Source organism: Lycium barbarum, chromosome 6, assembly GCF_019175385.1.
Source record: "Lycium barbarum isolate Lr01 chromosome 6, ASM1917538v2, whole genome shotgun sequence".
NCBI classification, from domain to species: Eukaryota; Viridiplantae; Streptophyta; class Magnoliopsida; order Solanales; family Solanaceae; genus Lycium; species Lycium barbarum.
In genome coordinates, this window is record NC_083342.1 from 68318610 (window position 1) to 68331732 (window position 13123).

Sequence of the window (13123 nt, forward strand, 5' to 3'; positions counted from 1 at the left end):
ATGGAAAGTGGGATGGAAGTTGTAGACTATATAGAAAAGTAGACTATTGTTGATATAATGCATTTTTGTGATGATTGTTGGCATTGTTGATGTTGTTGGGTTGTTGTTGCTGCTATTTGGGCCGAGATGATTCTCGGGGGTGCTATATTTATAGGGGAGGTGCTGCCAAAATTTCGGTAGACAACTATGACTTTAAGTTGAATCCTTAAAATCCATAACTTACAATTGGTAAATGTGACAATTTGTAGATTCTGGGTGAAACGGGAATCGAGTTTAAGCGAGCATAAGACGCGCGCAAGGTATGTCAAGCTAACCCATTCCTTCTTTTGGCATGTCCTAAGTATACTAGGTCGATACTTGAACCTCGGGGGCAATTCTGTTCCTGGAAATTCGAATTTAAATTTGAGTACTATTCATTCAATCTAATTGAACTATAAATCTCACATTTCGTTGGAAAATGATCAAACGTCCGAAACTCTTGTAAACGTAATAGAATCGCTTAGAAGCTTCCATTGATGATTCCATAGATCCTAATACTTGTGATTCAGGTCTGCCACCTCGACTTGACCCGAGGTGGGTCCACTAATCCCGAGACTCCTTTGTTTGTTCTAATAGGCGTATTTTTTTGTATAGTGTCGGAAAAAGACTATTGTTTATGACTTTGGCTACCATAGAATAATGTCTTGACTGTCCCTGACGTTCTAAATTACATTTCGAACTATAAATGTAATTTTGGAAGTACTTTCGTGAAATAAATCCTGTATTGACCAATTGTTCGAACTAGTTTGACTAATGGGCTGATATATGATTATATCAAGTTTTATAACTATTTCGATTTATAAATTGTATTAGTCGCTCATGACTCTGCTCGTGCCCCTTTATTACGATATCGTTCACCGGTTCCCGGGCCGGTTATTGGTCACGCGCACTATAACAATTCGACCGCATGCCCTTTTGTTGACATGAGTATCCGGGCATAGGTGTTCCGCTAGAAGTATTTTGATATAAGTATTCCGATATAAATATTTTGATATAAGTAATCTGATGTAAGTATTTTGATATAAGTATCCGGATAAAGTATTATGATATAAGTCTTCTGAAATAAGTATTCGACATAAGCATTCTGAAACTAGATTTCTGATGTAAGTGTTCTATTATAAGTATTCTACTATGAGTATTCTGATACAAGTACTCTGATGTGAGTATCCAATAGGAATGTTCTCGGTAAGCTTTAGCGTCTCCAACTTTCATTTACGACATCGGATTGTTTAGAAGTGTCCGAAGAGGTTCCGGTACCAAAAACGTTCATGATCTTTCTGTATGTACATATGGTTCCAAAATCTCCGTTTGATCTGATTCGTAAGGACATCTGAAGGTGCCTGGTATGACTATGACTCTGATTCTCAGAAAAAGGCTTCTGAAACGCTTATAAAGCGTTCTGTACTTCAAACGCTCCTAACTTTCTCATACTACGTTAGATTGACCTGAAATCTGTTCCAAGCCTCCAGGTATTGGTAAGGACGCTTGTGTGTCGAGTCTAAGTTTCTATGTGCATCTGGTTTCTCACTACTCTTCTCGTGCGAGCCTTAGCATGTCTATTCACTGAGCCAGGCCAGGATATGTTATCGTGCGCTGTTCCCCTATGTTGTCTACTGTGTTCTGAAATAAAACCGTGAGGGGTGGTCTGGGCTGAGCTCGATCCCCAAAGCAGACAGTATCTGCGCTGCATAATCTGATACCAGGCTGACGCGTTCGGAGTGTACTGGGCAGAGCTCGAGCTCCCGGGACTGATCCGTGACCCGTGTACTGGGCAGAGCTCGAGCGGGAAAAACGGGCAGTTCCGGCATGGGATGACCACTGTACTGGGCCGAGCTCGAGGTGGCATACCCCTTGTAGGTGCGTGTTCTGATATGATATGATATGATCTGATATGATATACTCCGGCTATACGTCGATTGATACAATACGTTTATGTATGGTGTGACCGCTGTACTGGGCTGAGCTCGAGGTGGCACACTCCTTGTAAACATCATATGATTCACAGGTTACAACGTCTGATCCGATACGCTACGGCGTCCTGTTATGGCATATGACTATAATGTGCACTATGCGTGATCTGCGTCTGGAAAGTAAGTTCTGATACTCTATACGTCCTGTATTTCAACCGGTATACTATATCATCTCAGCACTCGGTAAGTCCCGTATTCCTTTTGATATATGACGCCATCTGAGTATCCTGTATGTTATACACTCCGTCTGACACATGAACTAGGTAGGCACAAGTTGCGTCTGGAAACTCTGTTCGTTTGGCAACCCTTCTGACAGATTATATCGGTTTATATGATATGTGATGATCTGTACGACCTGGGCCTGGGAAGTGAGTGATTTTGATATTCTGGACCATGTACATATTCTTTTATCGCTTGTTTCGATTATAGTTCTGATCTTTGTGTTCCATGCTTTACATACTCAGTACATATTCCGTACTGACCCCCTTTCTTCGGGGGCTGCGTTTCATGCCCGCAGGTACAGACGCTCATTGTGGTGATCCGCCAGCCTAGGGTACATAGTCTGCTGTTGGAGTGCTCCTTTGATTCGGAGCCCATACTTTTGGTACAGAACTCTCTGTTGTACATGGTTTCGTGTTTACGGTTACTTTTTTTTTTTGGGTACGGCGGGGCCCTGTCCCGTCATATGATTCTGTTGTCTGTATTAGAGGCCTGTAGACATGTATGTGGGTCATGGGTCATGTTTGGTCCGTGATGTTTGCTTGGTTTGTGCCCGGTTTACCCCTACGCTAAGTTAATATGATCGATCTATGTTGTATGATATAAATAATGGTTTAAATGATATGTTTATATTCTGGGACGCACGAGATTCATAATATGTAAACACAAGTGAGATTTGGTTGGTAAGTATATGCGAGTGTCCACGTCGGACACTAGTCGCGGCCAACGGGGTTGGGTCGTGACAAAGGTGGTATCAGAGCGGGTTGTCTTCGGAATGTCTACAGGCCGTGTCTCGTAGAGTCCTGTTTATCGGTGTGTTGTGCACCACATCTATAAACAGGAGGCTACAGGACATTTAGGATGTTACCCTTTCTTTGAATCTTAGATCGTGCGATAGAGCTGTGCTATTAGGGTGGCTTCTTTCTAACAGATTGCTATGTTTACAGTGATGCCTCCGAAGAACGCGACGGCTGCCCAGAAGGGCAAAGCAGGAGAGACCAGTCAGATACAGAGAGTCACCCGGGCTCATACTCAGATTATGCCCGATATTGCACCCCAGTCAGAGGATTCTGCTACGCCATCATCAGCAGACGATCCAGGAGCGGCTCCGCCATTAGCTCCAGAGGCTCCAGCGCCCGAGCCTCCTGCTCCTCAGCCAGGGGCAGAGGACAGGGCGATGAGGGAGGCAGTACAGTTATTGACGAGGATAGTAGCGGGGCAGGCTCGCGGACGCGGGCTAGGGGGTGATGATGTGGATAGGCGTGACAGTTTGAAGGTCCGCGAATTCTTGACTTGTGGTCCCCCAGAGTTCTACGGGTCTAAGCCCGAAGAGGACCCCCATGATTTCGTTCGACAGATGCGGCGTGTGCTGGGACTAGTTAGGGCTTCCGAGACCGAGTCTATCGAGCTGGCTTCACACAGACTGCGAGATGTAGCGGTAAATTGGTACGAGTCTTGGGAGATGTCCAGAGGTGAGAATGCTCCCCCAGCTACGTGGGATGATTTTGTGGCTGATTTTCTCCGTCACTTTTTGCCCCCGGAGCTACGGCGGGCGCGGGTTGATAGGTTTTTGCAGTTGTGGCAGGGGGGTCGGAGCGTTCGTGAGTATAATTTGGAGTTTGATTCTCTGGCTAGGTATGCACCAGCTATAGTAGCTGACATGGCTGACCGGATGCACCGGTACGTGATAGGGTTAGACCCCTACTTGGTTGACAGCTACATGGCGATGGTATCGCAGACTGACATGGACATCGCCCGATTACAGGCCTATGCTCTAGGGATGGAGGATCGGCACAGAGAGGATCAGTCGGCTAGAGGTTGTGACAGGAGACAGCCCAAGAGGGCTAGATTGGCTGGGTATTCTAGGAAACTCTTAGGCAGACAGTCTCAGCAGCAGCACAATAGACATTTTTACCAGCCATCATGGGATACCCCTCCACAGAGTTCGGGTAGGAGGTCTGGTGACACATGGTACTCCGGGGCAGGTCAGAGCTCCAGAGTCTTGAGTTCGCGGGTGGACGGAAGTTCCAGTCGGTCGAGGCCACCCAGACCTCGGTGTCCTTATTGTGGGAGACGCCACTCTGGAGAATGTCATTATGCTACAGATGCTTGTTTTTCCTGTGGCCGTCAAGGCCACATTATGAGAGAGTGTCTGTATAGGACCAGTTCGGGTGGTGCAGCCCAGCCTAGCGGGTCAGTTGCTGAATTACCTTTTCCTTCTGTAGCGGTACGCCCTACGGGGCAGAGGTCGTGGCGCAGCTTCCGGTTCTAGCGGTCCTTTGAACCGCTTATATGCTTTGGCTCGCCGGCAGGACCCAGAGGCGTCACCAGATGTGTTTACAGGTATATTGTCCACTTTTTCTTAATATATATATATATATACACACACACGCATTGGTAGGTCCAGATTCTGTTTCATCATGTGTTCCTCCCCGATTATTAGTAGGACTGGGATAAGGCCCAAATTGATAAAATCGTCTGAGGTAATGATATATATGGATGAAAAGTGAGAGTCGAAAAGTTAAAAAGGGCTAACGCAGTAGTTACTTAATCGGAGAAATAAAGGGGCCCTCTCTATATCAGAGCGGGACCCGCTACGAGAACTTTCCAAAATTGCCAAGTCCCCGACTTGTCCTAAATTATGTGACCAAGGTCGTGCGGGGCGGTCGATGCAACTATACCGGCATTAACGCGTCTAAATGTACTAAAGTCTCGTGGTTAAGCGTGCTGGGGCCAGAGCAATTATGGGATGGGTGACCCCCTGGAAGTGTACAAAAATTTTCATAAACGTAGATGTAAGAGACCAATGGGAAGTCTGGGGTAACCTAAATAAATTAAAATGTACCGAAGGGTTAGAAACACTAAATAGGTCGAGTAGGCTAAGGAGAACTCGGCCGCCGAAGAAAAGGAAAGTGCGACACAGTTCTGGAATCAGAATAAATTTAAATGGCGTTTGAAAATGTATTGTAAGGGAAATGGTAATAAATGTATATGTGTGCAGATCACATCCCAGTTATGGCTGTTTTGACTGACAGGTGGGCCCCAGCAGTCAGTGTTACGATATATGAAAACTTTGACTGAACGGAACCTAAAGGACAAAGCGAAAGACACGATGTAATTTTTATAAGCAGACTAATGTCGGTTTCACCACTAGTTAAAGTCGTAAAGTCTTAGCGTAATGATATTCGAGAATAGAACAAGGCGACTGTGAAAAAGGGGATAGTAATTGTGACGTTTGGAAGAATTTTGAAGGAAATAAGGAGAACTCCCCCGAAATGCTTGTAAAACCCTATAAGGCTAACTTAACATTCGAGGACGAATGTTCTAAAGGGGGGGAGGATGTTATATCCCGTGTTTTTGCGCATTTAGAAAATTGGGAATAATTTTGACTTGTAAGAAATAAGGTCATGTTTTTATTTTATTTAACATATGTGATATTCATGAAAGATGTTAATGCGGAAATACGGAGGAAGGCTAAGGGCAAAATTGGAATTTTGGAAATTGATTTCGGGAATTACAAATAAGATCTTGATGAATTGGGCTAAAACAAAAATAAGAGAATTGAGGCCCAAAAATTTGAAGGGTGGCCGGCCATGGATGAGGCCCAACCCACTAATTCAATCATGTGATTAATATGTATAAATAAAGGGGTCGTTAGCAATTTATTAGAAGTTTCATGAACTCAAGATAAGAGCAAAACAACACAAAAAAAAGAAGAGGAGGAGCTACGGCTAGGAGAAAGAAAAGGAGAAAAATTTCCAAGTCTTAGATTTTGATCCAAAAATCTTGTTCTTCTTGAATTCTTAGTAAGTTCAAGATGCTCTACAACTTGGTATAATTTTTAAGGCAAGAAAGTGCTTGTGTTGGCAGGTGAAAGTTTGAAGAAAAAGGTAAGATTTCTACTCTTTTGTGTTATGGAATGAGTATATATGTTGTAAGGATTAGAATTAGATGAGAATTATGGAAGTGTGGTGTGTGTGTGCATGGCGTGTGTGTGTGTGAAGAGTGTGTTTGGCCGTGTGCCATGTTAGAGTGGAGGAGTAGTGAATTCATGTTTATTTAGTTTGTTAGTTGCGTCGTTGTGACCATTGTGACGCAAATGAAAGTTTAATGACTTGAATTAGCCTTGAATTTGCTTGTATTTAATTATGAGAAATTATGTAAATTTTGTATGACTTTTATATAAGTATGGATGTAAGATTCAAATGTGAATTTTGGTTGTTGTTAATGAGTTAGAAGGAAAATAATGTGAGTTGGAAGTTTCGTTACATTTGTAGAAACATCGGATGGAATGTGAAATTAGCGGGAATACTTGAATTCATGAATATTGTTTGGAATGCTATTGAATGTATTTGGATGATCTTGAAGTAGCTAATGAATATGGAAAATGTTGATGTTAGTTGGATAATGGAAAGTGGGATGGAAGTTGTAGACTATATAGAAAAGTAGATTATTGTTGATATAATGCATTTTTGTGATGATTGTTGGCATTGTTGATGTTGTTGGGTTGTTGTTGCTGCTATTTGAGCCGAGATGATTCTCGGGGGTGCTATATTTATCGGGGAGGTGCTGCCGAAATTTCGGTAGACAACTATGACTTTAAGTTGAATCCTTAAAATCCATAACTTACAATTGGTAAATGTGACCATTTGTAAATTCTGGGTGAAACGGGAATCGAGTTTAAGCGAGCATAAGACGCGCGCAAGGTATGTCAAGCTAACCCATTCCTTCTTTTGGCATGTCCTAAGTATACTAGGTCGATACTTGAACCTCGGGGGCAATTCTGTTCATGGAAATTCGAATTTAAATTTGAGTACTATTAATTCAATCTAATTGAACTATAAATCTCACATTTCGTTGGAAAATGATCAAACGTCCGAAACTCTTATAAACGTAATAGAATCGCTTCGAAGCTTCCATTGATGATTCCATAGATCCTAATACTTGTGATTCAGGTCTGCCACCTCGACTTGACCCGAGGTGGGTCCACTAATCCCGAGACTCCTTTGTTTGTTCTAATAGGCGTATTTGTTTGTATAGTGTCGGAAAAAGACTATTGTTTATGACTTTGGCTACCATAGAATAATGTCTTGACTGTCCCTGACGTTCTAAATTACATTTCGAACTATAAATGTAATTTTGGAAGTACTTTCGTGAAATAAATCCTGTATTGACCAATTGTTCGAACTAGTTTGACTAATGGGCTGATATATGATTATATCAAGTTTTATAACTATTTCGATTTATAAATTGTATTAGTCGCTCATGACTCTGCTCGTGCCCCTTTATCACGATATCGTTCACCGGTTCCCGGGCCGGTTATTGGTCACGCGCACTATAACAATTCGACCGCATGCCATTTTGTTGACATGAGTATCCGGGCATAGGTGTTCCGCTAGAAGTATTTTGATATAAGTATTCCGATATAAATATTTTGATATAAGTAATCTGATGTAAGTATTTTGATATAAGTATCCGGATAAAGTATTATGATATAAGTCTTCTGAAATAAGTATTCGACATAAGCATTCTGAAACAAGATTTCTGATGTAAGTGTTCTATTATAAGTATTCTACTATGAGTATTCTGATACAAATACTCTGATGTGAGTATCCAATAGGAATGTTCTCGGTAAGCTTTAGCGTCTCCAACTTTCATTTACGACATCGGATTGTTTAGAAGTGTCCGAAGAGGTTCCGGTACCAAAAACGTTCATGATCTTTCTGTATGTACATATGGTTCCAAAATCTCCGTTTGATCTGATTCGTAAGGACATCTGAAGGTGCCTGGTATGACTATGACTCTGATTCTCAGAAAAAGGCTTCTGAAACGCTTATAAAGCGTTCTGTACTTCAAACGCTCCTAACTTTCTCATACTACGTTAGATTGACCTGAAATCTGTTCCAAGCCTCCAGGTATTGGTAAGGACGCTTGTGTGTCGAGTCTAAGTTTCTATGTGCATCTGGTTTCTCACTACTCTGCTCGTGCGAGCCTTAGCATGTCTATTCACTGAGCCAGGCCAGGATATGTTATCGTGCGCTGTTCCCCTATGTTGTCTACTGTGTTCTGAAATAAAACCGTGAGGGGTGGTCTGGGCTGAGCTCGATCCCCAAAGCAGACAGTATCTGCGCTGCATAATCTGATACCAGGCCGACGCGTTCGGAGTGTACTGGGCAGAGCTCGAGCTCCCGGGACTGATCCGTGACCCGTGTACTGGGCAGAGCTCGAGCGGGAAAAACGGGCAGTTCCGGCATGGGATGACCACTGTACTGGGCCGAGCTCGAGGTGGCATACCCCTTGTAGGTGCGTGTTCTGATATGATATGATATGATCTGATATGATATACTCCGGCTATACGCCGATTGATACAATACGTTTATGTATGGTGTGACCGCTGTACTGGGCTGAGCTCGAGGTGGCACACTCCTTGTAAACATCATATGATTCACAGGTTACAACGTCTGATCCGATACGCTACGGCGTCCTGTTATGGCATATGACTATAATGTGCACTATGCGTGATCTGCGTCTGGAAAGTAAGTTCTGATACTCTATACGTCCTGTATTTCAACCGGTATACTATATCATCTCAGCACTCGGTAAGTCCCGTATTCCTTTTGATATATGACGCCATCTGAGTATCCTGTATGTTATACACTCCGTCTGACACATGAACTAGGTAGGCACAAGTTGCGTCTGGAAACTCTGTTCGTTTGGCAACCCTTCTGACAGATTATATCGGTTTATATGATATGTGATGATCTGTACGACCTGGGCCTGGGAAGTGAGTGATTTTGATATTCTGGACCATGTACATATTCTTTTATCGCTTGTTTCGATTATAGTTCTGATCTTTGTGTTCCATGCTTTACATACTCAGTACATATTCCGTACTGACCCCCTTTCTTCGGGGGCTGCGTTTCATGCCCGCAGGTACAGACGCTCATTGTGGTGATCCGCCAGCCTAGGGTACATAGTCTGCTGTTGGAGTGCTCCTTTGATTCGGAGCCCATACTTTTGGTACAGAACTCTCTGTTGTACATGGTTTCGTGTTTACGGTTACTTTTTTTTTTTGGGTACGGCGGGGCCCTGTCCCGTCATATGATTCTGTTGTCTGTATTAGAGGCCTGTAGACATGTATGTGGGTCATGGGTCATGTTTGGTCCGTGATGTTTGCTTGGTTTGTGCCCGGTTTACCCCTACGCTAAGTTAATATGATCGATCTATGTTGTATGATATAAATAATGGTTTAAATGATATGTTTATATTCTGGGACGCACGAGATTCATAATATGTAAACACAAGTGAGATTTGGTTGGTAAGTATATGCGAGTGTCCACGTCGGACACTAGTCGCGGCCAACGGGGTTGGGTCGTGACAAAGGTGGTATCAGAGCGGGTTGTCTTCGGAATGTCTACAGGCCGTGTCTCGTAGAGTCCTGTTTATCGGTGTGTTGTGCACCACATCTATAAACAGGAGGCTACAGGACATTTAGGATGTTACCCTTTCTTTGAATCTTAGATCGTGCGATAGAGCTGTGCTATTAGGGTGGCTTCTTTCTAACAGATTGCTATGTTTACAGTGATGCCTCCGAAGAACGCGACGGCTGCCCAGAAGGGCAAAGCAGGAGAGACCAGTCAGATACAGAGAGTCACCCGGGCTCATACTCAGATTATGCCCGATATTGCACCCCAGTCAGAGGATTCTGCTACGCCATCATCAGCAGACGATCCAGGAGCGGCTCCGCCATTAGCTCCAGAGGCTCCAGCGCCCGAGCCTCCTGCTCCTCAGCCAGGGGCAGAGGACAGGGCGATGAGGGAGGCAGTACAGTTATTGACGAGGATAGTAGCGGGGCAGGCTCACGGACGCGGGCTAGGGGGTGATGATGTGGATAGGCGTGACAGTTTGAGGGTCCGCGAATTCTTCACTTGTGGTCCCCCAGAGTTCTACGGGTCTAAGCCCGAAGAGGACCCCCATGATTTCGTTCGACAGATGCGGCGTGTGCTGGGACTAGTTAGGGCTTCCGAGACCGAGTCTGTCGAGCTGGCTTCACACAGACTGCGAGATGTAGCGGTAAATTGGTACGAGTCTTGGGAGATGTCCAGAGGTGAGAATGCTCCCCCAGCTACGTGGGATGAGTTTATGGCTGCTTTTCTCCGTCACTTTGTGCCCCCGGAGCTACGGCGGGCGCGGGTTGATAGGTTTTTGCAGTTGTGGCAGGGGGGTCGGAGCGTTCGTGAGTATAATTTGGAGTTTGATTCTCTGGCTAGGTATGCACCCGCTATAGTAGCTGACATGGCTGACCGGATGCACCGGTACGTGATAGGGTTAGACCCCTACTTGGTTGACAGCTGCATGGCGATGGTATCGCAGACTGACATGGACATCGCCCGATTACAGGCCTATGCTCTAGGGATGGAGGATCGGCACAGAGAGGATCAGTCGGCTAGAGGTTGTGACAGGAGACAGCCCAAGAGGGCTAGATTGGCTGGGTATTCTAGGAAACTCTTAGGCAGACAGTCTCAGCAGCAGCACAATAGACATTTTTACCAGCCAGCATGGGATACCCCTCCACAGAGTTCGGGTAGGAGGTCTGGTGACACATGGTACTCCGGGGCAGGTCAGAGCTCCAGAGTCTTGAGTTCGCGGGTGGACGGAAGTTCCAGTCGGTCGAGGCCACCCAGACCTCGGTGTCCTTATTGTGGGAGACGCCACTCTGGAGAATGTCATTATGCTACAGATGCTTGTTTTTCCTGTGGCCGTCAAGGCCACATTATGAGAGAGTGTCTGTATAGGACCAGATCGGGTGGTGCAGCCCAGCCTAGCGGGTCAGTTGCTGAATTACCTTTTCCTTCTGTAGCGATACGCCCTACGGGGCAGAGTGTGCCGACACCATCGGGCCGCGGTAGAGGTCGTGGCGCAGCTTCCGGTTCTAGCGGTCCTTTGAACTGCTTATATGCTTTGGCTCGCCGGCAGGACCCAGAGGCGTCACCAGATGTGTTTACAGGTATATTGCCCACTTTTTCTTAATATATATATATATATATACACACACACGCATTGGTAGGTTCAGATTCTGTTTCATCATGTGTTCCTCCCCGATTATTAGTAGGACTGGGATAAGGCCCAAATTGATAAAATCGTCTGAGGTAATGATATATGTGGATAAAAAGTGAGAGTCGAAAAGTTAAAAAGGGCTAACGCAGTAGTTACTTAATCGGAGAAATAAAGGGGCCCTCTCTATATCAGAGCGGGACCCGCTACGAGAAATTTCCAAAATTGCCAAATCCCCAACTTGTCCTACATTATGTGACCAAGGTCGTGCGGGGCGGTCGATGCAACTATACCGGCATTAACGCGTCTAAATGTACTAAAGTCTCGTGGTTAAGCGTGCTGGGGCCAGAGCAATTATGGGATGGGTGACCGCCTGGGAAGTGTACAAAAATTTTCATAAACGTAGATGTAAGAGACCAATGGAAAGTCTGGGGTAACCTAAATAAATTAGAATGTACCGAAGGGTTAGAAACCCTAAATAGGTCGAGTAGGCTAAGGCGAACTCGGCCGCCGAAGAAAAGGAAAGTGCGACACAGTTCTGGAATTAGAATAAATTTAAATGGCGTTTGAAAATGTATTGTAAGGGAAATGGTAATAAATGTATATGTGTGCAGATCACATCCCAGTTATGGCTGTTTTGACTGACAGGTGGGCCCCAGCAGTCAGTGTTACGGTATATGAAAACTTTGACTGAACGGAACCTAAAGGACAAAGCGAAAGACACGATGTAATTTTTATAAGCAGACTAATGTCGGTTTCACCACTAGTTAAAGCCGTAAAGTCTTAGCGTAATGATATTCGAGAATAGAACAAGGCGAGTGTGAAAAAGGGGATAGTAATTGTGACGTTTGGCAGAATTTTGAAGGAAATAAGGAGAACTCCCCCGAAATGCTTGTAAAACCCTATAAGGCTAACTTATCATTCAAGGACGAATGTTCTAAAGGGGGGGAGGATGTTATTTCCCGTGTTTTTGCGCATTTAGAAAATTGGGAATAATTTTGACTTGTAAGAAATAAGGTCATGTTTTTATTTTATTTAACATGAAAGATGTTAATGCGGAAATACGGAGGAAGGTTAGGGGCAAAATTGGAATTTTGGAAATTGGTTTCGGGAATTACAAATAAGATCTTGATGAATTGGGCTCAAAAAAAAAATAAGAGAATTGAGGCCCAAAAATTTGAAGGGTGGCCGGCCATGGATGAGGCCCAACCCACTAATTCAATCATGTGATTAATATGTATAAATAAAGGGGTCGTTAGCATTTTATTAGAATTTTCATGAACTCAAGATAAGAGCAAAACAACACAAAAAAAAAAAAAGGAGGAGCTACGGCTAGGAGAAAGAAAAGGAGAAAAATTTCCAAGTCTTAGATTTTGATCCAAAAATCTTGTTCTTCTTGAATTCTTAGTAAGTTCAAGATGCTCTACAACTTGGTATAATTTTTAAGGCAATAAAGTGCTTGTGTTGGCAAGTGAAAGTTTGAAGAAAAAGGTAAGATTTCTACTCTTTTGTGTTATGGAATGAGTATATATGTTGTAAGGATTAGAATTAGATGAGAATTATGGAAGTGTGGTGTGTGTGTGCATGGCGTGTGTGTGTGTGAAGAGTGTGTTTGGCCGTGTGCCATGTTAGAGTGGAGGAGTAGTGAATTCATGTTTATTTAGTTTGTTAGTTGCGTCGTTGTGACCATTGTGACGCAAATGAAAGTTTAATGACTTGAATTAGCCTTGAATTTGCTTGTATGTAATTATGAGAAATTATGTAAATTTTGTATGACTTTTATATAAGTATGGATGTAAGATTCAAATGTGAATTTTGGTTGTTGTTAATGAGTTAGAAGG